This window comes from Pipistrellus hanaki (genome assembly GCF_964339955.1).
Source record: "Pipistrellus hanaki genome assembly, chromosome: 13".
Classification (NCBI taxonomy): domain Eukaryota; kingdom Metazoa; phylum Chordata; class Mammalia; order Chiroptera; family Vespertilionidae; genus Pipistrellus; species Pipistrellus hanaki.
In genome coordinates, this window is record NC_140515.1 from 36,682,782 (window position 1) to 36,709,824 (window position 27,043).

Sequence of the window (27,043 nt, forward strand, 5' to 3'; positions counted from 1 at the left end):
GAGCTCACACCCAGATCTGTCAGACACCTGAGCGTTTGCTCTGAACCACTGTGCCGTGCTGCCTGACCTCACATGTGTGCTGTACATAAACATGCACGTTCACAGCCACCTCCTTTCACCTCTGCTATTGATGTTAGCTTGAGTAGGTATAATTACTCCCCACAGTAGGTACAATTACTTGCCACAGAGGAAACTGAGGCACGGAGAGCTTGAGTGACTTGCTCAAGGTGCCATAGTGATGCGATGGGATTAAGGCTCAGATGCATATAGTCTCCAAGCCCAGTTTCTTCCCACTGCCATGCTGCTCTTGGAAATAGGCTGTTTCCCGCCTCTGCTTCTTCTCTAGCCTGAAGTTGTGGTCAGGATTTGAGTCTGGAATTGAGTCAAAACCCAAATAACTATGGAGAGTACATACGAAAGGACTTAGGATGAAAAATTAGTATTTTTGTTATTTTTATATTTATTTATAATTTATTGGGGTGACATTGGTTCTGAACACTTCCCATAAACAAAATCCATAGTTTTAGTTTGAAATAAAATTTTTTTCCCACTGACCTGTTTTGGAAAGGATTTTTGACACTATTATAGATGTCCCTTCCTTCTACCCTTAGCCCCACCCCACCTGCTTCTTAATGCTTCTCATGGTGAATAATGAACAAATATGATGTAATAAAACTCTGACAAAGGAGCAGTCTGAATTAAGTCATTATAAAATAATTCTTTGTGAATTTAATTTTAGAGGTTTAAAAGACAAAAACAAAAATAAGTGAAATAAGTAGTCAGGTCAAGGTACTTATCTTACCTTTACCTTTTATTGGTACATACAAAAATATTTATAGATGAAATGGTATCTGAGATTTCATTCTTAATAATCCAGGGGTGTGGTAAGTGAATAGATAGGTAAACAAGATTGCCACTTGTTGCTAATTGTTGACATAGGGGCTCATTAGAATATCTACGTAGGTGTTTGAAAATTTCCAGTAAGTAGTTTTGAAGAAACTCTATTCCATTGTGGCCAATGAATGCCATCTATGGGTCATCCATGGGAACTGCTCTGAAAGGCTTTTTAAAAAGCACTGGGGTGAATGATTAAGAATTGAAACACTTGGGAGCTCAGTTACTCAATAAAACTAAACAGTGGGAAGACGGCCATTTAGGCATCTAGGGTGTCTGCAAGCTTGGTTTCTTCTGAGGCCTTGCTCCTTGGGTTGCAGATGGCTACCTTCTTGCTGTGTCCTCACACCGCCCTTTTCTGTGCATAAACATCTCCATGTCTCTTCCTTCTCCTAGAAAGACACTAGTTCTATTGGATTAGGGCCCAATGACCTCATTTAACCTTAAGTATCTCTTTAAAGACAGTCATATTTTGAGAAACTGGGAGTTAAGCCCTCAATATATATATTTTTGAGGGGACACAGTTCAGCTCATAGCAATGTTGTTATTATTATTATTGTGTTGTTTTGTCAGTGATGAAGGGGAGACTTGAAGAATTTCTGTATCCTGCCCAAGATCGCATAACTTAGAAGTGAGATAGTTTGGATTTGAGTCTAGATTATTTGCACACTCTTCTCTCTCCCACACTGTATGCTGGTTTCCTGCTTCCGCCTTTTTTCATGCTAACAGACACTTTTCTTGTCTTCTACCTCTCCTGGAGGCACTCATTGCTCTTTGTTGTTTTGGAGAACAACAAAGACTTCGGTTGTAGCTTTATTTTAGGATTAAATGAAGATTCTTTTGATAGTCTAGCCTTCTATTTTTAAATTCAGTTGTATTCATTTCAGCAATAGCTGAAGGTTTGTAATAGCTCATTTCCCCAGGGAAATAGACATGGGCTAACACAAAAAGTAAAATCATGGGAATAATAAATTCTTCTCCAGGTTTTTCTCCTCTCTGGTCTGGATTAATTTTTTAGCTGGCTCTTCAGGAGCCTTCTTATTTTCTACTTTTATCCTTAAGCTAAGCTGTTCAGCTCGGCCATTGGTGCTCAGTGGTTGAGTGTCAACACATGCACTAAGAGGTTCCTGGTTCGATTCCCAGTCAGGGCACATGCCCATGTTGTGGGCTCAATCCCTAGCAGGGGATGTGCAGAAGGCAGCCAACCAATGATTCTCTCTCATCGTTGACGTTTCTCTCTCTCTCCCTTCCTCTCTGAAATCAATAAAAATATGTTAAAAAACAACAACACCTAAGCTGTCAATAATCTTCCTCTCCCTCCATTTGTTCTCCCTATCACTCCATCTTCCTTTGATCTATTTCTCCAGGAAGATGTCTGGAGTCAGTCCCTTGCTAAAGTTTGAAGGCTCACTTAGAGCCACGTCAGCAGCGGTGAATCAGCAGGTGGGTCAGAAGTCTCTGACTTCCAAGGGGTAATGTACATCTTAGGGAAGCCCCACATGGGTAGTGACCATCTCATTTGCTGTCTTTTGGTACAGAAAATGTTTTCTTACCTGATAATAATAATATTGAAAATAAAACTTTCTGATCAAGATGGCTGACTCAGCATGCCTGGTTACCTGTCTTTCCTGCCCAAATCCCATTAGCATGAATGAAGAAATACACAAAGTTAGTATAACAAGGCCTTATAGGTTTACTTTTACATACACTCTCTTAATCCTCAGAACAAATCTGGGTCGGTAGTAATACCAGCATTTTTGATAAGGAAGCTAAGTTTCAGAGAAGTTAACTAGCCTGCCCAAGGCAAGAACATATCCATGGAGCAGCTGGCACCTCTGCCCTGGAGTCCAGAATGGCCTCATTCTGAGCTCTGATCTGTCTAGATAGTTTTGTTTAGCAAGTCTAATCATCTGATCAGGCAGCATTAACTTCTAATTGCATAAGAATTGCTTATGTGGAGAAACCACTTTGAATGTAATTTAAAATCCAAAGATCTGTTTTTATTTGCAGAAGATCTCAATTTAGAATGTAAGAGGCAACTGACTTCACCATCCCTCCCTCCAGGTTATGTGTGTTTTTTTTTGAGGTGCCCAGATGATGCCTGAAGGCCATTATCTGGCTATTTTACACAGCTCTATCGCATACTTACTATTGTGACAGTGCTAGGTTTTCATTCAAGGACTGAAATAATAATTCAATTTGGTATGTACTTTTTAAAAAAACCTTCTCACTGTATTGGTGTCTGGTTGAAAGCTATGCCAAATGTCCAATTTCTGAAAGTGATAAGCAGAAAGAGGTGAGGTAGTTTCTGTAGAGACTTTGCCTTTGTCCTGGAATCCAAAGCACTTGAGAAACACAGCTCTGGGCAAAATGCTAAGCAGAGACTGAATGGAAATCAAGGTCTTTGTTGTAGTTAGTAGGCTGCCTCTCCATCTTCTCAAAGACTTTTTAAGTTCGCTAGAGGCAAGTTTCCCACTTGGGATGAGGAGCCAACTCAATGTTCTACTAGTTCACTTATTGATCTCCCCTAAACTTCCTTCCTGGCAGAAAAGGAGGGCTCTGCATCAAGGCATCTTCATGGAAGGGTGGATCCTTTGGATAAGAGAAGAGCACGTGTGGTTAATGGTCTGTATCCTTGGGGATAAAAGAGAACAGAGAAGATACCTGGACTTCTTGGAAATGAACAGGGATAAGAATACGGTGAGGTATTTTGAACCTCGGTGGCTTCTTTATGTTTAATCTTGAACAGCCCTTATAACTCTATGCAATTTAGTTATTAAGTCTTTACATGGATAGTGTTTGTTACTTCTTGGGTGGATAGCCTGGGCAAGGGGGACCTGGGTAGACAGGAAGTCTTAAAGAGAGTTCTAGCCTTAGCCAGTTTGGCTCAGTGGATAGAGTGTCGGCCTGCAGACTGATGGGTCCCAGTTCGATTCTGGTCAAGGGCACATGGCTCAATTTCCAGTTGGGGGCATGCAGGAGGCAGCCGATCAATGATTCTCTCTCACCATTGATGCTTTTATCTTTCTTTATTTCTCCCTCCTCTCTGAAATCAATAAAAATATATAAAAAGAGAGTTCCAGGGGATGGAATTCCTGAAGAGGAATGGAGAACAGGCTGGCCTCCTAGAAGCCTGCTGGGAAGGCAGCGAATGGACTGTTGGAGATAAAGGCATTAGTTCAGGAGGGTCAGAAAATGGAAATGCCTTTTGTAAGTGCTGAGAGTCTCACTGAACCACACCAAGTGGGCTTTTTTTTTTTTTTTTTTTTTTTTTTTTTTAAATGTGGCTACTAGAAAGTTATATATGTAGCTCATATTAGTGGTCCTTATTACATTTCCAGTGGACAGTGCTGGCCTAAAGATGAAGCCAAGTCAGGGAGATCTAATGGCCTTCAGGTCTGGAGCCAGGTGTTAGCCAGCCCAGGACAAGCTAGAGTCTCTTCATTCTAAACATGTTGTGGCTGAGATGGTTGGGGTGTACAGAGTCCTTAAATGCAATGCAGTTTTCATTTTCTATTCTGACAAAAGATGGTGAGCTTTGAATGATTAAAGAACAAATAGAATTGAGGTTGATGTTTCCTCTTATGTATACTTGGCAGTTGAGTTATTGTATTGTCAATCAGCGAGCTAGACAAGATGCCTTAATGAGCCAATTAGTTAGGAGTCATCTCTATTGCACGAAGCTTCAGAGCAGATTATTTCTGTCAAATTCTGAACAAACACAGGAAGGAGTATTCCCTTTTTATATCCTTCTAGTTCTTTGTGTAAGTTATTTTTGCAGACAGCTTGTAACCTTGAGTATATATCATGTCTAATAAACATGTCATATCTATACAGACAACTTGTAACCTTGAGTATATATCATAACTATATAGACACCTGTAACCTTGGATACATAATGGACAAACACTTGGCACGAGAATAATGGGAATTATTATCAGTATCAGCGTATCAGCCCCTTTAGATGGCTAGCTTGTGAGGTCAGACAGTTAGGTTTATCTTTTCTATTTTTTAAGCTAAAAACCAAAGTTATTTTACAGAATAAGAGACTATCTAAAAATAACAGAGGAGTTCAAACATCAGTTTCAAACAGCAGTTTTTCAAAGGAGGGACCACCATGCTTCATTGTGACATTAGGTTGAGAGCTGGTGGGGGAGGCAGGCTGGGGCTGTTGGAGGAGGTGGTGGTGGGGAGTGATCATAGGGAAAGGCCCCGTCTCCTGGAAGCTGTGCAAGTTGTTCTTTTTCATTTCTTTTTCCCCCCTTTAGTTTTGTGATTGCAAACTGGTGGTGGCAGCAGGACAGCTCTGACTATATTTGCTAGAAGCAGATGTCCACAATAACTTATAATTTTAGCGGCTGAAAACCATGCAGGGTGGCACTATGAAATCTGGAAGAGGCAACTGAAAATTTTGTCAGCCAAATTAAACCTCTGCAAATCTCCTGACTGTGGAAAACTATTTACATAATTGGATATTGAAAATGGGACACCTTTTTATAGCTGAAAAATATTTTAAGACCTCAAAGTTTAGATGTAGAACTTAATGCTCCTGGATCTGTCTCCCAGAACCCACCATTTAACTTCTTCTGAAGTTTCTGGAAAACAAAGAAACATTAGTGAAATAAAAATGGAAGACTTTGTGGAGGCCAAGGGCGTGGCCTGTGGTAAAATAACCTCATCTTTACCAAGTTTCAGTTGAAAGTTGTATGCCAACCATGTAAAAGAGAAGAGTCATTTCTCTGCTGCAGGAGCCACCATCTATCCATTTACATTTTCCTTCCTGACCTCATCACCCACTGCCTAATTGCCCCATTGCCCTCCACAGATGCCTGTTATATGATTCCAAGATCTCATGCCAGTGGAAAGGAGATGCTGCCACATCCCTTATCAGCTGGCAATCTAGGGAGTCTAGTGGTTATTTCATCATATCCTCTAGTCTCTTGCCCCAGGTCTTCTTGTGGGCATTACCATCATCATTTTGAGAGCAATTTTGGGAAATGGTAGTACAAAGCTTTGCAGTGGGAGGAGTGTTAATGGCATTGGTTGGGAGAATGAGGCAGGTACAGAGGCAGAGAAGTGAGCTGTGTGCCAGATACCACTTTGGCAGAAGGAAACATTCCACTTGCTTGAAGCCTTGAGATGTCAGATCCAATGGACACTGAGACTGAATGTGTAGGAGGAGTGGTAGTTGGTGACCAGTACATTTGAATGTGAGAAAGTATTGCTGCTGGATGCATCCTCTCCCTCGTAGGGGTCTGAGGCAATGGTATCTGGCTCAGAGTTCTGCTAAGTGAAGTGGGAGATTTGCCAGAAGCTCATCAGCCACTGGTCATTGGTTCTTGTCCTAGACCAGTGGTCAGCAAACTGTGGCTTGCGAGCCACATGTGGCTCTTTGGCCCCTTGAGTGTGGCTCTTCCACAAAATACAATGGCTTGGATGAATCTATTTTGAAGAAGTGGCTTTAGAAGAAGTTTAAGTTTAAAAAATTTGGCTCTCAAAAGAAATTTCAATCGTTGAACTGTTGATATTTGGCTCTGTTGACTAATGAGTTTGCCGACCACTGTGACCTAGACCAATAGGAAACTGGAAATGCAATGCAACTTGCTAGCTAGAGATGCCAGGACAAATAAAACAACAGCAAAATCAGAAGTCTTAGGCTCAGTTTACCAGACCACATTGTCAAGTGTCAACTATTAGATTATGATCTCCTTTTCCTTATTTACTGCGTAGTCATAATCATGTTACTCACCATAATGTTTGCACCATCTTGGGTTTTACCCATAGGGCAGCGCAGCTCACCATGACAAAGCAGACCAGGTGAGGGGAGGGACAGGGTCTGGAGCTCATGGACAGACTCATGCATTGTGATGGTGGTAAGATATGGTCAGCAAGACAGAAAAGGAGCAGGACCCAAGGACATGGCAGTCCCAGGTTCTGGTTGAAGCATGAAGCAGTAGAATGGCCTAAGAGTTATAACAGTGACAAGGAATACAGGCAGGTAGTTCCAGTTATATATCACCGCATAATAAACCATCCCAAAGTTAATGGTGTAAAACAACAGCTATTTATTATACTCATGAATTCTGCATGTCAGAATCATGTGGAGAATACCACTTTTTGATATTTGGTTTTATGTTTTAAAACAATTTATCCTCTGACTATAATGGTTTATTCAAATGCAAACTATATGCCTTCCAAGTTCCTACAAAAGTTTCACCTCATTATGAAGTCAGTCTCAATCTTGAGGTCCAGGTGCAAATGAGGCTCCATGGTGTGGTTTCTCAAAGCAATCTCCTGGAGCACCATCCTTCTCAGTCTGAGGGTCTGTGAACTGATGAGACTGATTGCCTGCCCCTCTATGGTGGGGCAGGCATAGAATGGCTATAGTAGACACTTTTATTCAAGAAGTGGAAAAACAGGAGGCCCATAGCAGCCACTGGTCCAGAGCAATTTGGAAACCCAGGAAGGCATGTGAGACTAATTCCCTATGAGGACTCGGTGTTACTTTCTTGATTCTCCATTATGGTTCTTTTTTTAAAATTATATTTTTATTGATTTTAGAAAGAGGAAAGGAGAGAGAGAAACAGCAATGCATTACCATCGATTGGCTACCTCATACACGTCCCTTGCTTGGGATGGAGCCTGCAACTGGGGCATGTGCCCTGAGCAGGAATCAACCTGGGGACCTCTTAATGCATGGGTCAACACTGGCTGGGCGATTTTCTATGCTTCTTGACTCTGCCCTCTGGGGTCAGTTTTCCCCTCTGAGTTACACTTAATTATCCATAAGAAATGGACTCACAGGTAATGCCAAGAGACTTGGGAAGGGAGGCAGCCAGTAACTGGGACACCTGTCTGTAGGGAGCAGAGTTATGGTTCATGAGTTTGATTTTGGGCATAGAGACTGGTAATAAAGTGGACATAAAGCCTTGGTCCTTTTTGTGAGGGAAGTTAGTATCTGTGTGTGTGTATGTGTGTGTGTGTGTGTGTATGTGTACCTACATATTCATTAAGTCAGCTAGAGTGTAGAACCCAGATAGATGACAGAGTTTTCTTGTAGGCAGAGACTGAAGCTGTTTAACTTCATGTGAACTTGGTCAGGTCAGCAAAAACTTTATGCTTCATTTTTCTCCAAGCTGAGTTCACTTCCTATAAGTCAATTAGGGCCCTTTGAGAGCTGTATTCTTCCCAGAAACTTTAATATAATGCATTCACTTTATATAATGCTTTTCCCAGGAGACATAATAAAGGAGTTTTAACCTGAAGCAGTTTTTCCTTTAGAGCTACTGGAATATTTTAATTATTTTTTTATAGTTTATATTTCATGTACCTCCAAATAGAATTGAGGCAGTATACATAAAAAATATAAGATTTATCAAAATAAAGGATCAAAAACTATGAAAATAAGTATGCTAAAAAATTAAAATTAATTTATTAACAGCAATCAAATATTAAATTTCTTTGAGTTTTTTGTGTTGTTGTTGTTTTTTTTTAAAATGTGGAATATGCTTTTATTTTTTTTTATTTTTTTATTTTTTTAAATCAATCTTTATTGTTCATATTATTACAAAGGTTCCTCATTTCTTCCCCCCTCCACCAGGTTCCCACCCCACCCTCTGCCCCCTCCCCATCCCCCATTGTCCTCATCCATAGGTGCACAGTTTATGTTCAGTCTCTTCCTCCCTCCCTTTCCCCGATAGTAAATCCCTTTTCAGATAGTAAATCTGTTACTTAGCATTTTCTCATATCAATAATACCTCCACATGCCCAATGATACACTTCACACAAAAGACATTTTCAAATAGGTCAACCAGCCTCATCCAGGCCCCACCCAAGGCACTCACAGATCAACACCCCAGCGCTATACTAACTCAACACATCCAGAACTAAGTCTTCATCACTTGATTCAGCAGACCCTCAAGTTCCCGCAAAAGTTTCCAGCCATGTCTGAGAGGCAGCCGTGGGCAGGTACAGGCGAGGAGCGAGCTGTTTCGGGCCTGGCTGCTCCGGGCCTGGCCTCTGTTGCTCTGGTTCGTTCCACAACCAGCTGCTCCGGGTCTGGTCACTGCCGCTCCCGACCTAGTTGCTCTGGACTTGGCTGTTGCTGCTCCGGGCCTGGCCGCACCCAACCCGGCTGCTCCGGGCCTGGCCGCTCCCAGCCCGGCAGCTGCTGCTCCGGGCCTGGCCGCTCCCAGCCTGGCAGCCGCTGCTCCGGGCCTGGCCGCTCCCAGCCTGGCAGCCACTGCTCCTGGCCTGGCCGCACCAGACCCGGCTGCTCCGGGCCTGGCCGCTCCCAGCCTGGCAGCTGCTGCTCCGGGCCTGGCCGCTCCCAGCCTGGCAGCTGCTGCTCCGGGCCTGGCCGCACCAGACCCGGCTGCTCCGGGCCTGGCCGCTCCCAGCCTGGCAGCTGCTGCTCCGGGCCTGGCCGCTCCCAGCCTGGCAGCCACTGCTCCTGGCCTGGCCGCACCAGACCCGGCTGCTCCGGGCCTGGCCGCTCCCAGCCTGGCAGTCGCTGCTCCGGGCCTGGCCGCACCCGACCCGGCTGCTCCGAGCCTGGCTGCTCCCAGCCTGGATGCTCCGTGCTTGGCTACTGCTGTTCTGGGCCTGGCTGCTCCCAACCCGGCTGCTCTGGGCCCGGCTTCTCCGGGCCCGGCCACTCCGTGTCTGGGTGTTCCTGGACTGGCCACCCTGGGCTTGGCCGCCTCTGCCTCAGGCCTGGCTGCCACTGCCCCAGGTCTGGCTGCTCCAGTGCTGGCCGTTGATGCTCTTGTTCTGGCTGCTGCTGCTCTGGGGCCTGGCCACTGCTGCTCCGGGCCCAGCTGCCACTGCTTTGTGCCTGGCCACTCTAGGCCTGGTCGCCGCTGTTCCAACATTCTGTCCCTTTTTTCTCTTTTTTTTTTCTTTTAAAAAGAAACAAAAAAAAACAACGCATTTATGTTGCAATGTTGGCTGGTGCGTTGAGTTCTGACTTAGTCTTTGATTTTTCAAGATCTTCTTTGTATTCTTTCTTAAGTAATTTTACTATCATTTGCTCTCACTTGATTTCTTCACATTGAGAACTTCTTTGGTTTCTTCCTCCTTGTCCTGGGAGCTCAGCAGGTTGGCCTGTGGCACCCCTTTGTTCTCCGCAGGCTCCTGCGCTGCTTCAGCCTATTACCGGGGTCGGCGCCGCCCAGGAAGCAGCCCCCATCCTTGGTTCCGTTGCCTGCGCTCAGCAGTCGAAGGCTCAGGGGCACCCCCCCACTGGGGGCCCCATCGCCCGGCTCCTTGCTGGCGCCCGGCTGGCCGGTGTCCGGCAGGGGCTCCTGCTCCTTGTGGCGTTCCTCCAGTCTGGAGCTTTCTTTCTCCCTCCCACTAGGGGAGTCCAGGATCAGATTCAACAGACTGTCCTCTGTGCACAGTGTGCGCGACTCCGGGGGCTCGGCCTTTCGCCACGCTCCCAGGACTCCACCTCACAGCTCCGTCTCCCCCTGCCCGAGCCTGGGTCCCCAGGGACTGGCCCAGACCTGGAGTTCGGGGCGGTCTGGACTGAGGCTCAGAGCCGCCGCTGGAGGCTTTGTTTCTTCCGGCTAGGGTAATCCAGCATCAGAGTCAACATTCAGTTCTCTGCGCGCCATGTGCGCGCGACTCCCCAGGCCCCGCCTTTCGCCGTCCCCCGGGATTGTCTCCCCCTGCCGGAGCCTGGGTCCCCAGGGTCTGGCCCATAACTTGGGGCTCAGTGCTGCCGGTTCGGGGGTTCAGCCCAGGCTGGGGGTTCTATTTCCTTCCTGCTAGGGAACGCCAGGCAGCACCCAGCCCTCTCCTCCTCTCCGGCTGCGACCTCTCCCCGCGCGTGCGTGCGAGCTCGCAGCATGTCTCCGTACCTTAGGCTTTTTTTCAGCTCCTCTGATTTTCCTTCTGGTTTTCTCCCTCCTTCCTATTGTAGAGTTTTCAGTCAGTCGACTACCTGTAGCTCTGGGCAATGTCCACTCTACATTTTAGTTGTATTCCCTTGAAATTGTTGTGAGCTGCTGCGGCTAGGTGTCTACCCGAGCAGCCATCTTGGATCCTGGAAATATGCTTTTAAATAGCTTGTTTTGACGTATCTTTGAAAATGTACAAGTCTAAATATTTGCTTCTGGAAATATATACTTTTAGGTCCTTTGAAAATGAAGCTTCTCTTACTATATTCAGAGTATTATTTAGAAGTTTGATTTCAAATGATATGTTTGAAGTTACTATAAGAGTCTTGAGAGATCATCAATTCCAGTTTTCTTTTCTCTCTGCAGATGAGGGTGGGAGCATCCAAAGGGATTCAGGATCTTGCCCACAGGTCAGACTGATTGAGCAGAGCTGGGGTTGACTGTAGCAAAGTCTTCTTCCACCTCTACCTTAAAGGAGAAATTCTCAGATTTGAAGTTTTCAGTTACTGCTAAGCAAAGCTTAAAGAGAAATTTTTAAAAGACAACATACTCTTTTATGTTCTTTGGATAGTGGCCAGTCTAAGGAGTGTGAGGTGATATTTCATTGTGCTCATTTGAGGTGCACATCTCTTGTGCTTATGATGTTGAGCATCTCTTCATAGAGCACAGATGTATATTTCGAAAGTCCTCTGTGGAATAAAATGAGGAAAAACTAGGGTAGCAAGGTTGCTGTTAAATCTTGTGGCCATGGTAACATATTGCCTTTCTTTTTTCTGTTGCACTATATTTGAACTCTCCCACTCAATGTAAACCCCCCCCCCCATCTCCTCCCCCCCACCATTTCTTGGCCATTCTGTACTTTCTACCTAGTTCCACGAAGGAGCCATATTTCAAATTTGTGAGCCATAGACTCTGGGGATTGGAAAGGATCGAGGAGATCTTCTAATGACAGTATCCCCATTTTACAATTGAGGAAACAGAGGATTAAAAAGTGAAAAAACAATGAGAAAGAATATTTTCATATAAAGGGGAAAATCCTTCTAATTTCTGAAACTTAAATTCTAATGTATTTCCATTATGATAAAGTCCTATGGTATCTATAAAAATAAGAAAGACCCAGTTTCCACATCCCGTGGTTGAGCACATGTTGAATAGCCACCGTTTTCTGCAAGATGGCTGGTGCTGTGATCCCCACGTCTTCTGTAGCTCTCATGTGAATCTCTGAGTGCTAGGCTTTGGGATGCAGGACACTCCGTGCAGAAACCAGGACCATCCCCAGTAAATCAGGATGTTTGGACTAGCTCTAGGAAAGGACAATTTTACATTTATCCCCACGTTGATTGAGCACCTACATTGTTCCAGGCCCTGGGGCTTCCAAAGAGCCCCTGCTCCAAGGAGCTGGTTGATGGTCAGTTCTGCTTCTGCTCCTGAGATGTCTGTGACCTTACCCAAGGCTCTCCAGCTTCCCTCCACTTGTGTTTCTGAGTCTACAAAAGAAGTGGTTGGGCCAAAACCGGTTTGGTTCAGTGGATAGAGAGTTGGCCTGCAGACTAAAAGGTCCCAGGTTCGATTCTGGACAAGGGCATGTACCTTGGTTGCGGGCACATTCCCAGTGGGAGGTGTGCAAGAGGCTGCTGATCTCTCATTGATGTTTCTAACTCTCTATTCCTCTCTCTTCCTCTCTGTAAAGATCAATAAAATATATTTTTTAAAAATTAAAAAAAAAAAAAAAAAAGAAGTGGTTGGAATAAATGATCTCTAGGTCCCTTCCAGCGCTGGGGCTCTTTCCTAGGAAGCACGTAGCACATCTGTTACTGCTAACATCGCAACTCCCACTGGAGTCCAGGATTAAAAAGATAAAAGAACCATGCGCAGAGCACACTGTGACTCAGCTCTCCGCTCCAACCACTTCTTTGCAGACTAAGAAACAGGTGGAGGGAAGCTGGAGAGCCTTGTGTAAAGTCACAGGCTGAAAAGGAATGGAACCCCTCTCCTGGGCTACCACACAGCCACAACCCAACGAAAGGAACATCCCTTTCGTTGTAAGCCTGTATGTGTAACGTTGCATGTGTAAACCTGTTGAGAGAATTCTCAACAGGTTTATACATGCAAGGTTTCCATAAGAAACTCCTGAGCAATTTATTAGGATGAGAGGTGATTACGAAGCCACGAAATATGGGTGACTCCAATTATGGTTGTTTTTGGAAGTTGCAAAGGAAACTTAAGGATAAAGAACTGACTTAGTTGAGTAAGAGGCTCTTGTTTGGAGTTCTGTTTCTTTGTATGAAATGATCCCTTAGAAGTGACACTATACCAAGTTTCAGGCAAGCTGCGTTAGAGTTATAGAAGAGTGTTTCTCACTGATCACCTGTTTTTGTGAGATTTGAAATGATCTTACAGTTAGGGCTTGGAAGAGCTGTCTCACACAGGTTGTAAGTGATACAGTTTCCTTACCCATGATATCACTTTCAGTGATTTCAGTTACCTGCAGTCAAGCATGGTATGAAAATATTAAGTGGAAAATTCCAGAAATAAACAATTCATGAATGTTAAATTGTACCCTCTTCGAGTAGGATAATGAAGTCTTGAGCTGTCCTGCCTTGTCCAGCTGGGGACCCTGGGATGTGAATCATTCCTTTGCATTGCAGGTTTTTAGAACCAGAATGTTGAGAGAAGAATAGACTATTAAAAACAAGCTCATTTCACTGGGGGTTATAGCTCAGGGGTAGAGCATTTGACTATAGATCTAGAGGTCTCTGGTTCAAATCCTGGTGCCCCCAGATATAGTTCTGTTTTTGCATCCAAAGGCTATGGATTGAATTTGATTTTATTTTCTGTAGCTCATGACTGGCTGAATAATAATGTCCTAATGTCCTAGGCATCAGTCTAAGTTCTTTATATTAATCATCTCCTCTACTTCGTTTTTTAAAAAATACATTTTTATTGATTTCAGAGAGGAAGGAAGAGGGACAAAGAAAAACATCAATGATGAGAGAGAACCACTGATTGGCTGCCTCCTGCATGCCCCCCATTGGGGATCAAGCCTGCAACCCAGGCATGCGTCCCTGATGGGAACCAAATCCAGGACCCCTCAGTCTGCAGGCTGATGCTCTATCCATTGATCCAAACCAGCCAGGGCTCTCCTCTGCTTCTTGCCAAAATTTCTAAAATAGGCTCTGGGAAAACCAGTGGGAATTGAGATGAATTTAAAATCCGGGAGGACTCTCAACCATAAAGGAGGCACTTAGGAAGTATGATGCAACTCATCAAAGTAGAATTAAGTGTTTATAGGCTATCTGTCATGTCAGGGGGTATAGCTCAGTGGTAGAGCATTTGACTGCAGATCAAGAGGTCCCTGGTTCAAATCCAGGTGCCCCCTGAGTTTTTATTTTTATTCCTCTGGGCAGCTTCATTAAAAGACTGGATCTATAGTGAGGCAGCCAGGCGCCTAGGGCAAAGGAGGAGGAATTACTCCTGCCTATGGGAGGAGAGACTATGGGAGGCTTCTGAGAGGAGCTGAGGACTCTGGATTTCAGAGATGAACAATATCTCAGAGAAGGGGGATGGCAGGGTGATAACAGAACTTCAAGGTTAAGTACAGGAGAAGAATGCAGTTCCTTAACCTTCAAGCCAGTTCATGTTTATCCCTAACTGTGTTCTGTGAATAGGCTCTATTCCATGACTTTCTCCAAGGCACCTGCCATCCCTTCCCTCCTGCCTATGTGTCCTACTGGCTGCCATTTGTGTCCTCCTCTTGGCTGCGGTCTTGCTTTTGAGGTGTGAGAGGCCATGAGACCCACTTGGTGCGCCCACAGGCAGATTCTGGAAGTGTTGAGGAATTAATACACCCTGGGGGGAAAACTTGCTTAGTGAGACCCAGCCGAGGGCTAACATCTCCTCCTCCCTTCCTTAGGACAGATTGTCCCGGGATGCAACAGTTCCTGCATCCTCTCAAGAGCCAGCATTATGAGACCAAGTGATCAGTTTCAACCGGATGGTGGCCAGCTTGGAAATGCACCTCTGCACGGACTGCACATCCTGTCTCTGCCTCACTCCCTTCCCCTCACTTCTGCTCCCGGGATCAAACTTCCTGAAGAACGAATGTCATGTAAGTAAGCTTTTTCCTCAAACTCTAGGTTCTGGGTATCTAGAGAGTATAGCTGGCAGTCTAGATGCTCTGCCAATTTTCTCTTCTGCCTTTACCAGAATAGTTTACTCAGCCTGGCCAGATTCCAACTGTCAGCAGCTGCATTTGTTTCCCTGATTTTCTTTTCTTTTTTGGCCGGGGGTTGGGAGGGGGGGGGGGGGAGAATTAGAGCTGATTCTACAACTGTTCATGGCAAGAAGGAAGTGCAGGGGCACCTCTCAAACAATGACTGACAAAGTTGCTGTTAAATACCCAAGATCCCTTACCTCTTTTCCGCAGGATAACTCTGAGCCAGGGTGCGTTTTATCTGGTTCCAGACTCCCCAGTAGAAGGAAGTTGGGTTGCCCTCAGTGGTAACTTTCATGAAAATGCAACCTTTATTGGCTTCTTTCCCTTTCATCTTAATCCCCCTCTTCTCTTTCTGTGTGCCCATGGTCACCAAATAAGCTACTTGAACTTGACCAAGACAGACTAAAATCTCATTTTTTAAATTATTGTAAACTTTTTCCCCCCATTTAATAATATATCCTATACATCATATTAAACATCCTAAAACTGTTTAAAATATATGGGTTTTAAGTGCTGCGTGACATTTGCCATATGGCTTATATAAAAAATATGCTGGACATTTTGGTTGTTTGCAGTATTCCTATCCAACTCTAATTAACTCAGTACTGAACAGACCTAGACAGGCGATGTCTCTGGGGTCAGAGTTGTAAATAAATAAACCACAGATGGGTCATTTTTCATATACTAGGAAAGAAGTAATCAACATAGGGAATTCCCCTGACTTCTTTTTTGATGTGTTTTGAAGGTTGCTATACAGCAGAGATTCTTTAGAAAAAAATAAAAGGAATCTTAATTATAGTCTGCTTTAAAAGGAAGTAAATGGCATCCAAGATTTAATTAAACAAGGCACCATCTCTACCGCCTGTTGCTAGAGATATAGTCAGACTGTATCATTGTCTTCAGGGAATTTGCATTCTAGTGGGGTGAATAAAAAGGAACAATCTGCCGAAACCGGTTTGGCTCAGTGGATAGAGTGTCGGCCTGCGGACTGAAAGGTCCCAGGTTCGATTCCAGTCAAGGGCATGTACTTTGGTTGCGCGTACATCCCCAGTTGGGGGTGTGCAGGAGGCAGCTGATCGATGTTTCTCTCTCATAGATGTTTCTAACTCCCTATCCCTCTCTCTTCCTCTCTGTAAAAAATCAATAAAATATATTAAAAAAAAAAAAAAAGGAACAATCTTGGTGGGGCCCTCAGGAAACAGGAAAAATTCTGTGATGGGCCAATTAAATAACAATATGTATCAGCCTCTCCCAGTCCTGGAGGCCAGAAGTTCCAGGTCAGTGTCACTGGGCTAAAGGCAGGGTGTTGGCAGGACCACAGACTCCTTGGAGGCTTTAGGGGAGACTCTGTCTCCCTGTCTTTTCCAGCTCCTAGAGCTGCATTCCTTGGCTCATGGTCACTTCCTCCATCTTCAAAGCAGTGTTTTTTAATCTTTCGTCCATCACATCTCCTACTCCTCCTATTGAATCAGAACTGAAGACAGTTTGGAGGCAGTGACGAATATAGAAGATGATCCAGGATGGATGGGACCAAAGTCTGTACACCACGATTACAACCTGCGGCAGGTGTCCCATGAAGTCATGTGGTCACGCAGCAGTAATAAGCATTTGCTGGAAGGTTGCCACATGCCAGGTGTTTTATGGGCATTCCTCCTTTAATTCTCACAATAACCCTTTGAAGGAGGTACTGCTTTACTCATGGGAAAAACGAAGGCTCAAAGCTCAATTTACCAAGAGTCATATGGTGAGTAAGTGGGAATAGCAGGTTTAGAACTGTTAAAGAACAAAATTCAACTAAGTTTGAAGATCACTGGCTTCATTAAGCAATTCATAAGATGGGCAGCATCACACATGTTGGTGGAAGGAAATGGAATGGCAGGGTTTTTGTTTTGTTTTGTTTTCTTCCTCGTAGATTATCTTTTCTTTGGTGGAGGATTGAGAAGGCCCGCATAACAGATTACTGCACTGGTGTCGACCAGAAAATTCCACACTGGTTGATTAAGATTATGTTTCTGGGAGAGGTTGAAACTGTAATTGGATCGCGTATTAAATCTAGGTAGATTTTAAAATATATTTGTATTGATTTCAGAGAGGAAGGGTGAGGGAGAGAGAGAGAAACATCAATGATGAGAGAGAATCATTGGCCACCTCCTGCACACCCGTCTACTGGGGATTGAGCCCACAATCCAGGCTTGTGCACTGACTAGGAATCAAACCGTTGTTCTTCATAGGTCAACCCTCACCCACTGAGCCATGCTAGTCAGGTGAGGTTTGGTTTCATGGGTTTTTATCACAAGTAACACCATTTGGGCCTGTGGTTTTGCTCTTTAACACAAGGTAGGCAGCCTCGCTCCAGAGCAGAACCCTGAAGAAAGCCTTGTTGCACAGTCTTCTACTTAGCAGCATTGGAATCACCTAGGAACTCATTAAAAATGCATAATCTTAGGCTCCACCTTAGACCAGCTGAGTCAAAACCTGCATTTAACCAGAGCCCTAGTGACTCAAATGCACGTGGAAGTCAGAGAATCACCTTGACTAAGCAGCCCACGGGCAATGCAGGGGACCCACCTTTCAGCAGCTGAGAAGGCGGAAGTATCTTTCTCTCCAGTGTTTGTGCTAAGATACCAGGGAGCACAGTCAGTTCGATAAACCTTCATTTGAGTAAACAAATAACCAGTTATAAAAATACTCTCCAAGTATTTGTCTCCAGGCCTAAGGAAGGACATCTAAGTAACCGTTGTCCCCTGGGTGCTAAAATCCTTGCTGACTTGGTAACTTATCATTGGTGTGTGTGCTGCAGGGCCCAGGGTGATAAATTATGGAAGAGAGCTATTAGATGACAACACTCCCGCTTAAATCAGGTGCTGGGGTTAGGCACAGTTTGCGATCTTCCCAGCAAGGAGAGAAACGTGATGATTGTGCTTCTGAAAGATGCTTACTCACTGAAGCCTGCTTCTCTCCCAGGTCCTTGTGAGGCTGGTGCTCTCTTTCTAAACCTTAGAGTGTGAGGTTTTGGCTGAAGCAAGGAATAGAATGAATAGAAACAGAAGATGGCTAGTACATTCGTGTTTCTCGCGTTCCATTTGCAATAGAATTGCTCGGTGCTGGCTAACCATATAGATCTTTAGGCTCCACCTGGAAAAATCAGTCTCTAAGGGTGATATTTATAAATTTTAATTTTTAACAATCCCACCGGGCAATCCTTACATAAACTAATTTTTGAGAATCACTATTGTATACTATCTCTTATTGTATGGTTAAGAATCAGTAAAAGACAGAGCAGTATAATGACTTTCTTAAAATTCATGCCCCATGCATAGTCACATGTCCCACTTTCCTATAAGGTGTGGTATAGATGGTTGTCTTTTTACTAATAGATCTTTATTAAATATTAATAGTATTTAATAAAGGCAGGGCTAACTGATAGTGAATAGCTGAATGTGAAAGTAAGGTAATTAAGTGCTAAAAATATAGTAGTTAAACTTTAAACAAATCTATCATGTGATAGATATTAAATGACCGTTTGTCACCAGGCATGCCAAATCCACAGGATTCTACTAGAATTTATTTATTTATTTTTTCATTTTTTTATTAAGATATTATATGTGTACATATATTACCATTTCCCCCTCCCCCCACCCCACTCCCATACATCTCCCCCCCCCCCCCCCCAGTGTTTTGTGTCCATTGGTTATGCTTATATGCTTATATGGATTCTACTAGAATTTAAAGGGTTAAGGCAACTGGCCATGTTCCTTGAAAGATCTGACACAATGCCACAAATTGCCAGGAGGGGACAGCAGAGAGCTGCCAAACAGCCCACAGAGACCAGGGGATCCAAGGTTATCAATTAGGAGGATTGTTAGAATAGTGGCCAAAAAGCTGGCTACCAGAGTGTCTGCTGAGGAGACATCTAGCCCTAAACAAGGAGAGCTGGGTCTGAAACAGGCAGTCATCTCTCATGAAAAAAGGCAGTGCCCAGGCTAGTGGATGAAAGAGAGAAGCTGAAGCCAGAAAAGCAAGTCGGGTGAGTCAGAAGCAGGGTAAGCGGTGGGCTGCTGTGTCACAGGGGAATGGTGGGACCCTCAGGAAGCTGATGGGCTGTCAGAGATTTACAGTATTTTAGTGGCCACGGCTCCGGTGAAATCAAGAAACAATACGGCCCTTGAGGAAGAACATTTCATAACCAGATCATTAAAAAACCTGGAACCTGACCTCTTAGTGGAGAAACCCTTTGGTAGTGAGGTCTTCAAAGTCTTGTTGGAAAATGCACTGGTATAAAGAAAAAAAAAACAAAACAACTTAAGGAATACAAGACAGGACATGAAAAAATATTGTAATTATGGTACAATCAATACTTGCTCAAGAAGCTCCAGTGAAGGGGGAGATCAATGAAGGTTAGAGTGGTCAAGGAAGGCTTCTTGAAAGAAGTGCAAATTGATCTGAGCCTTAATGCATTAGTAAGATATAGAGATGCAAGGAGGATACCTAATGAGCCAAGGGGAAAAGCTCCCTCTCTTTGCAGGGCTGTGAGGAGGCCTCTGGTTTGTATCAAAGTGCCTGGAGCTGATGGAAGCCCCGGAGCATAAAAACACTTGCTGGACCTTTGTTAAAATTTGTTTTCTTTGGTGGTTTCCAACATGCTGGGAAGGAACAGGGTCCTGCCCTTTTAAGCAATCAGAGATACACATCGATGCTATCTGCACGTGACATAAGTAGCTCACACTGGGTTTGCTAGGGAGGAGGTGCTGCCTGATATCTTTTAATTGGGGCGCCATGATCTTGACTCTTTAAATAGATAGAATCTGCTCAGTACCTGTCTGAATATATAAGATTGTACCCAGCCCTAACCAGTTTGGCTCAGTGGATAGAGCATTGTCCCGGAGACTGAAGGGTCTCAAGTTCGATTCCAGTCAAGGGCATGTACCTTGGTTGTGGGCACATCCCTAGGGAGGGATGTGCAGGAGGCAGCTGATTGATGCTTCTCATCGATGTTTCTAACTCTCTATCCCTCTCCCTTCCTTTCTGTAAAAAATCAATAAAATATATTTTAAAAAAAAGGTTGTACCCAGAATTTTAGGAAGATCATAAAAGATTTTTTTTTAATATATTTTATTGATTTTGTACAGAGAGGAAGGGAGAGAGATAGAGAGTTAGAAACATCGATGAGAGAGAGTCATTGATCAGCTGCCTCTTGCACACCCCCTACTGGGGATATGCCCGCAACCAAGGTACATGCCCTTGACCGGAATCGAACCCGGGACCCTTCAGTCCCCAAGCCGACGCTCTATCCATTGAGCCAAACTGGTCTCGGCCATAAAAGATTTTTTGAGAACTAGACGCCCAGTGCATAAATTGGTACATGGGTGGGGTCCAGTTGGCCCTGCCTTGATTGGGGTTGATCGGGGCTGGGCCGACCAGGGGAAGGGGTTGGTGGGAGGTTGCCTGAAGGAAGGGAGGGGCCAAAGGAGTTTGGCCAGTCGGCCCTGACCCCTGCAGTGCACATCATAGTGACTGGTCATTCAGGTCATTAGGGTTTTATACATACAGATTCCAGAAACCATATTCCATTCTGAGAACCAGGTACAGTTAACTATGCACTTACACAGTAAAGGATACAAGAGATCCATCTTCCATCCACTAAACAGTTGGTGATTGTTTCTTACCGTCATGATCTATAATAGATAGGAATTATGATGTAGTTGGGTAGGTGTTCTTTGTACATCCCTTCTCTTCTTTCTTTTTATTACTAATCACTGGTAGGTCTTTTTGTCTTTGCATATACATTTACTTAAAATATTACCTCCTTTTCATTCATTTTTATAGATAGCTTCGTGTCTCTTCAACATACTAACCTGTATTTGGGTTGTTGACACACTAACTCTTGTTTCTTTGATGTAGATTGTTTCTCAACCCCATTTAGGAATATAGCTTTTTGGTCTGAGCAGCTTGAAAGACAAAACACTTTCCCATCAATAACAGTGTCCCTGGGGCAGTGATTCTCATGGGAATGGAGATGGGACTGGGGGTAAAGTAGGAAAGGACATATCACCCATCACCAAGGGAAACATCACAGAGATCCGGAGAAACCTTCCTCTCCATCCCTGTGCTGATCTTACTGTGTTTCCCCGAAAATAAGACATCCTCTGAAAATAAGACCTACTTACAGGTTTCCTTCTGAGTGAAATATAAGGCATCCCCCCGAAAATAAGGCCCCCCCCTAGGGATGAGAGATTTGGTCCACTGATTCTGAAAGAAATGGAGTCACAAGAAATTCACCAGGAAACTCAGGAATTGGATTGTTATGATGATGTTCCAGAAGATGATGACATGATTGTCATTGAATAAATGAGTAAATTCTTGATACTGTAGGATTCACAGTTTGTCTGGTTTGTGTTGTCTGGTATTACCATACCGTATACAGGTAATAAATTTCCTTTATTTTCATTTAACAATAAATGTGTACCATATTCTTCTTCATGGAAAAATAAGACATCCCCTGAAAATAAGACCTAGCGCATCTTTGGGAGCAAAAATTAATATAAGACACTGTCTTATTTTCGGGGAAACAGGATAGCTAAGAGACATTGCATAATTTTAGGATCTGGGAAGCTGTGTGTATCTTGCAGTAATCACGCTTCAGTGTTCTCTATCTGCTGTTGGTTTGGTAGAGGTGTTGAAATTCTTTTGGTGAATCTCTTTGGTAGATCAAATCACTTTCCATTTGAGATCCAAACAAAGCAGGTTCCTCCTTGGGCATTCCAAGGATGTTGGGGTAGGAAGGTATTTTCTTGTAGAACATTCCTCGGGGTGACAGGGAACCCATAACAAATTATTAGAGGAAGAAAAAAGAGCTGAAGTTGGGTCAGTTTGAGGTTCCATGTGACAAGGAGGATAACTTAGATGACCATTTGGAGTTATTGAATTCCTCTACATGGCTGAGAGTTGCTAAAAGTAATGAACAAACCTGAAATCACAGTTGAGCCCAGCTTTCGTTAAGTTCAGGCCATGTTAACATGGACTAGGGTTGCCAGTATCTATAGTTGGGATTACGTGAGTATGCAGCTTATTTCCTTTTAACCAATCTGATCCACCCTGCTACCTAATGTTTAGTCCAATGAAATAATCTTAGTCCAATCCAGTAATTTAAACCATCTCTATAAATTTATTTTCTTTGTATAATCGCTTTCTTTCTATCCCTACCCATTGTGCCTCTTCAAGGGGGTGTGGCTTGTGTGACCTTGGCTGATGGGGATGGGATTCTTGAACTCTGTTATTCCTGGAATAACAGGTCTCTGATCTCTGTGGCAGAGGGGCTGAGATGGGCTGCTCCCTGGCTTGGAGGATTCCAAGGTCAATGAGCTCCATTAGAGGGTTGTTCAGCTAATATTTGCTGCTGAACCCCAGTAGTTTGGCCTCCATCATTGCACCAGGCTTCCACGTTAACTTTAGTGCTCTCCTGGTTCTTGCTGTGCTGTGGGTACCCTGGCAGTCTGGCTGGGACTCCCTATTATGACTGCTTCTGTGAAACTCCCCAGACTGACTCTCAGGGCCTTTTGGGAGCTTCAGTCACCATCCCTGGGATGAGAGGCAGTTTTGGAGAGTTCACAGAGAACTCTCCTCTATCTAATTATGAATCACTAGAGGCCCAGTGCATGAAATGCGTGTACTGTTAGGGTCCCTAATGGCTGCCAGCTTCCAGCCAGGGCCTCCCTTCCCCTTGCCCCAGTGGGCTCTGCTCCCTGGACAAACTCCTACATGACCTCCCAGTAGAGGGGACAGTTTGCATACTGCGCCTTTATTATATAGGATCATCAAATTCTGTCTGAGACAGGGTGCCCTCATTGGGTATTTTCATTCCAGTGTTGAAAATCACAAGCTGGACAATTTTTCTGGAAATTTCCTCAAATCTTCCCTGATTTATCTCTGTTTTCTGGTACTTTAGGGGATACTGAGATACATTTTCCCTTCCTCTGCCTCCTTTGTTTCTTCCACCATCCCTCAGGTTGGAAGAGAAAAACTTTGGACTTTCCTCAAAATCTTCTCTTCTTTCTATACTTGGTAGCAACCCTCTGGTGCGCATCAGATATGCAAGGAGTATCCTTGCTCAAGGTGTGGTCTGAGGACCTGCAGCATCAGCCTCACCTGCGACCTGATTAGAACCTGATTAGAATCTCAGGCCCACTTAGACCTAATGGATCAGAATCTGCATTTTTAACAAGACTTGTGTGCACATGAAGGTTTGAGAAGCATAGGTGTAGAGGAAATGGTATGATCTAGCTTAATTAGGCTTAGCCCTTAGCAAATTAATGAAAGTTAAAGAGATTTGGGAAATCCTTTTTTTTCCCCCCTCTTGAAAAAGCTTGCTTTTATAGACCATTAAGTTGTTGCAAAAATCGTATTTTGGAATTTTGAAGCTGAATATTAGCTGTTTTGTTCTTTCTTTCTTTCTTTCTTTTTTCTTTTTTTTTCACTCTTGTTATAATAATCATTAACCTTTTCTAGAGAAATAGATGTTTCTAATAGGCTATGGGAAGAAGTTCAATATAGGGGACTGCAGAAGAGAAAGCTACTTAACCTTATTAAAATGTTATCCCCTGTATAATTTTTTTTAAAAGAGAAGAAAATAATTAGAGATGAGTTAAGTTGGTGACAATTCACTTAAAAATTTTTTTTTTTATTGATTTTGCACAGAGAGGAAGGGAGAGGGATAGAGAGCTAGAAACGTCGATGAGAGAGAAACATCAACCAGCTGCCTCCTGCACACTCCCTACCGGTGATGTGCCCACAACCAATGTACATGCCCTTGATAAGAATCGAACCTGGGACCCTTCATTCCGCAGACCGATGCTCTATCCACTGAGCCAAACCTGTTCGGCGACAATTCATTTTTTTTTTCTTTTTTTTTTTTTAAATCAATCTTTATTGTTCATATTATTACAAAGGTTCCTCATTTCTTGCCCCCTCCACCAGGTTCCCACCCCACCCTCTGCCCCCTCCCCATCCCCCATTGTCCTCATCCATAGGTGCACAGTTTATGTTCAGTCTCTTCCTCCCTCCCTTTCCCCGATAGTAAATCCCTTTTCAGATAGTAAATCTGTTACTTAGCATTTTCTCATATCAATAATACCTCCACATGCCCAATGATACACTTCACACAAAAGACATTTCCAAATAGGTCAACCAGCCTCATCCAGGCCCCACCCAAGGCACTCACAGATCAACACCCCAGCGCTATACTAACTCAACACATCCAGATCTAAGCCTTCATCACTTGATTCAGCAGACCCTCAAGTTCCCGCAAAAGTTTCCAGCCATGTCTGAGAGGCAGCCATGGGCAGGGACAGGCGAGGAGCGAGCTGTTTCGGGCCTGGCTGCTCCGCGCCTGGCCTCTGTTGCTCTGGTTCGTTCCACAACCAGCTGCTCCGGGTCTGGTCACTGCCGCTCCCGACCTAGTTGCTCTGGACTTGGCTGTTGCTGCTACAGGCCTGGCCGCAACCCGACCTGGCTGCTCTGGGCCCGGTTGCTCCGGTCCCGGCCGCTCCGGGCCTGGCCGCTCCCAGCCTGTCAGCCGCTGCTCCGGGCCTGGCCGCACCAGACCCGGCTGCTCCGGGCCTGGCCGCTCCCAGCCTGGCAGCTGCTGCTCCGGGCCTGGTCGCTCCCAGCCTGGCAGCCGCTTCTCCAGGCCTGGCCACTCCCAGCCTGGCAGTCACTGCTCCGGGCCTGGCCACACCAGACCCGGCTGCTCCGGGCCTGGCCGCTCCCAGCCTGGCAGCCGCTGCTCCGGGCCTGGTTGCTCCCAGCCTGGCAGCCGCTTCTCCAGGCCTGGCCACTCCCAGCCTGTCAGCCACTGCTCCTGGCCTGGCCGCACCAGACTCGGCTGCTCCGGGCCTGGCCGCTCCCAGCCTGGCAGCCGCTGCTCCGGGCCTGGCCGCACCAGACCCGGCTGCTCCGGGCCTGGCCGCTCCCAGCCTGGCAGCCGCTGCTCCGGGCCTGGCCGCACCAGACTCGGCTGCTCTGGGCCTGGCTGCTCCCAGCCTGGCAGCTGTTGCTCTGGGCCTGGCCGCTCCCAGCCTGGCAGCTGCTGCTCCGGCCTGGCCTCACCAGACCCGGCTGCTCCGGGCCTGGCCGCTCCCAGCCTGGCAGCCACTGCTCCGGGCCAGGCCACACCAGACCCGGCTGCTCCGGGCCTGGCCGCTCCCAGCCTGGCAGCTGTTGCTCTGGGCCTGGCCGCTCCCAGCCTGGCAGCCGCTGCTCCGGGGCTGGCCACACCAGACCCGGCTGCTCCGGGCCTGGCTGCTCCCAGCCTGGCAGCTGCTGCTCCGGGCCTGGCCGCTCCTAGCCTGGCAGCCGCTGCTCCGGGCCTGGCCGCACCAGACTCGGCTGCTCCGGGCCTGGCCGCTCCCAGCCTGGCAGCCGCTGCTCCGGGCCTGGCTGCACCCGACCCGGCTGCTCCGAGCCTGGCCGCTCCCAGCCTGGATGCTCCGTGCTTGGCTACTGCTGTTCTGGGCCTGGCTGCTCCCAACCCGGCTGCTCTGGGCCCGGCTTCTCCGGGCCCGGCCACTCCGTGTCTGGGTGTTCCTGGACTGGCCACCCTGGGCTTGGCCACCTCTGCCTCAGGCCTGGCTGCCACTGCCCCAGGTCTGGCTGCTCCAGTGCTGGCCGTTGATGCTCTTGTTCTGGCTGCTGCTGCTCTGGGGCCTGGCCACTGCTGCTCCGGGCCCAGCTGTCACTGCCTTGTGCCTGGCCACTCTAGGCCTGGTCGCCGCTGTTCCAACATTCTGTCCCTTTTTTCTCTTTTTTTTTTGCTGTTTGAATTTTATTTATTTATTTTTTTAAATCAATCTTTATTGTTCATATTATTACAAAGGTTCCTCATTTCTTCCCCCCTCCACCAGGTTCCCACCCCACCCTCTGCCCCCTCCCCATCCCCCATTGTCCTCATCCATAGGTGCACAGTTTATGTTCAGTCTCTTCCTCCCTCCCTCTCCCCGATAGTAAATCACTTTTCAGATAGTAAATCTGTTACTTAGCATTTTCTCATATCAATAATACCTCCACATGCCCAATGATACTTCACACAAAAGACATTTCCAAATAGGTCAACCAGCCTCATCCAGGCCCCACCCAAGGCACTCACAGATCAACACCCCAGCGCTATACTAACTCAACACATCCAGATCTAAGCCTTCATCACTTGATTCAGCAGACCCTCAAGTTCCCGCAAAAGTTTCCAGCCATGTCTGAGAGGCAGCCGTGGGCAAGTACAGGCGAGGAGCTAGCTGTTTCGGGCCTGGCTGCTCCGGGCCTGGCCTCTGTTGCTCTGGTTCGTTCCACAACCAGCTGCTCCGGGTCTGGTCACTGCCGCTCCCGACCTAGTTGCTCTGGACTTGGCTGTTGCTGCTACAGGCCTGGCCGCACCCGACCCGGCTGCTCTGGGACCGGTTGCTCCGGTCCCGGCCGCTCCGGGCCTGGACGCTCCCAGCCTGACAGCCGCTGCTCCGGGCCTGGCTGCTCCCAGCCTGGCAGCCATTGCTCCTGGCCTGGCCGCACCAGAACCTGCTGCTCCGGGCCTGGCCGCTCCCAGCCTGGCAGCTGCTGCTCCGGGCCTGGCCGCTCCCAGCCTGGCAGCCGCTGCTCCGGGCCTGGCCGCACCAGACCCTGCTGCTCTGGGCCTGGCCGCTCCCAGCCTGGCAGCTGCTGCTCCGGGCCTGGCCGCACCAGACCCGGCTGCTCCGGGCCTGGCCGCTCCCAGCCTGGCAGCCGCTGCTCCGGGCCTGGCCGCTCCCAGCCTGGCAGCTGCTGCTCCGGGCCTGGCCGCACCAGACCCGGCTGCTCCGGGCCTGGCCGCTCCCAGCCTGGCAGCTGCTGCTCCGGGCCTGGCCGCTCCCAGCCTGGCAGTCGCTGCTCCGGGCCTGGCCGCACCAGACCCGGCTGCTCCGGGCCTGGCCGCTCCCAGCCCGACAGCCGCTGCTCCGGGTCTGGCCGCTCCCAGCCTGGCAGCTGCTGCTCCGGGCCTGGCCGCTCCCAG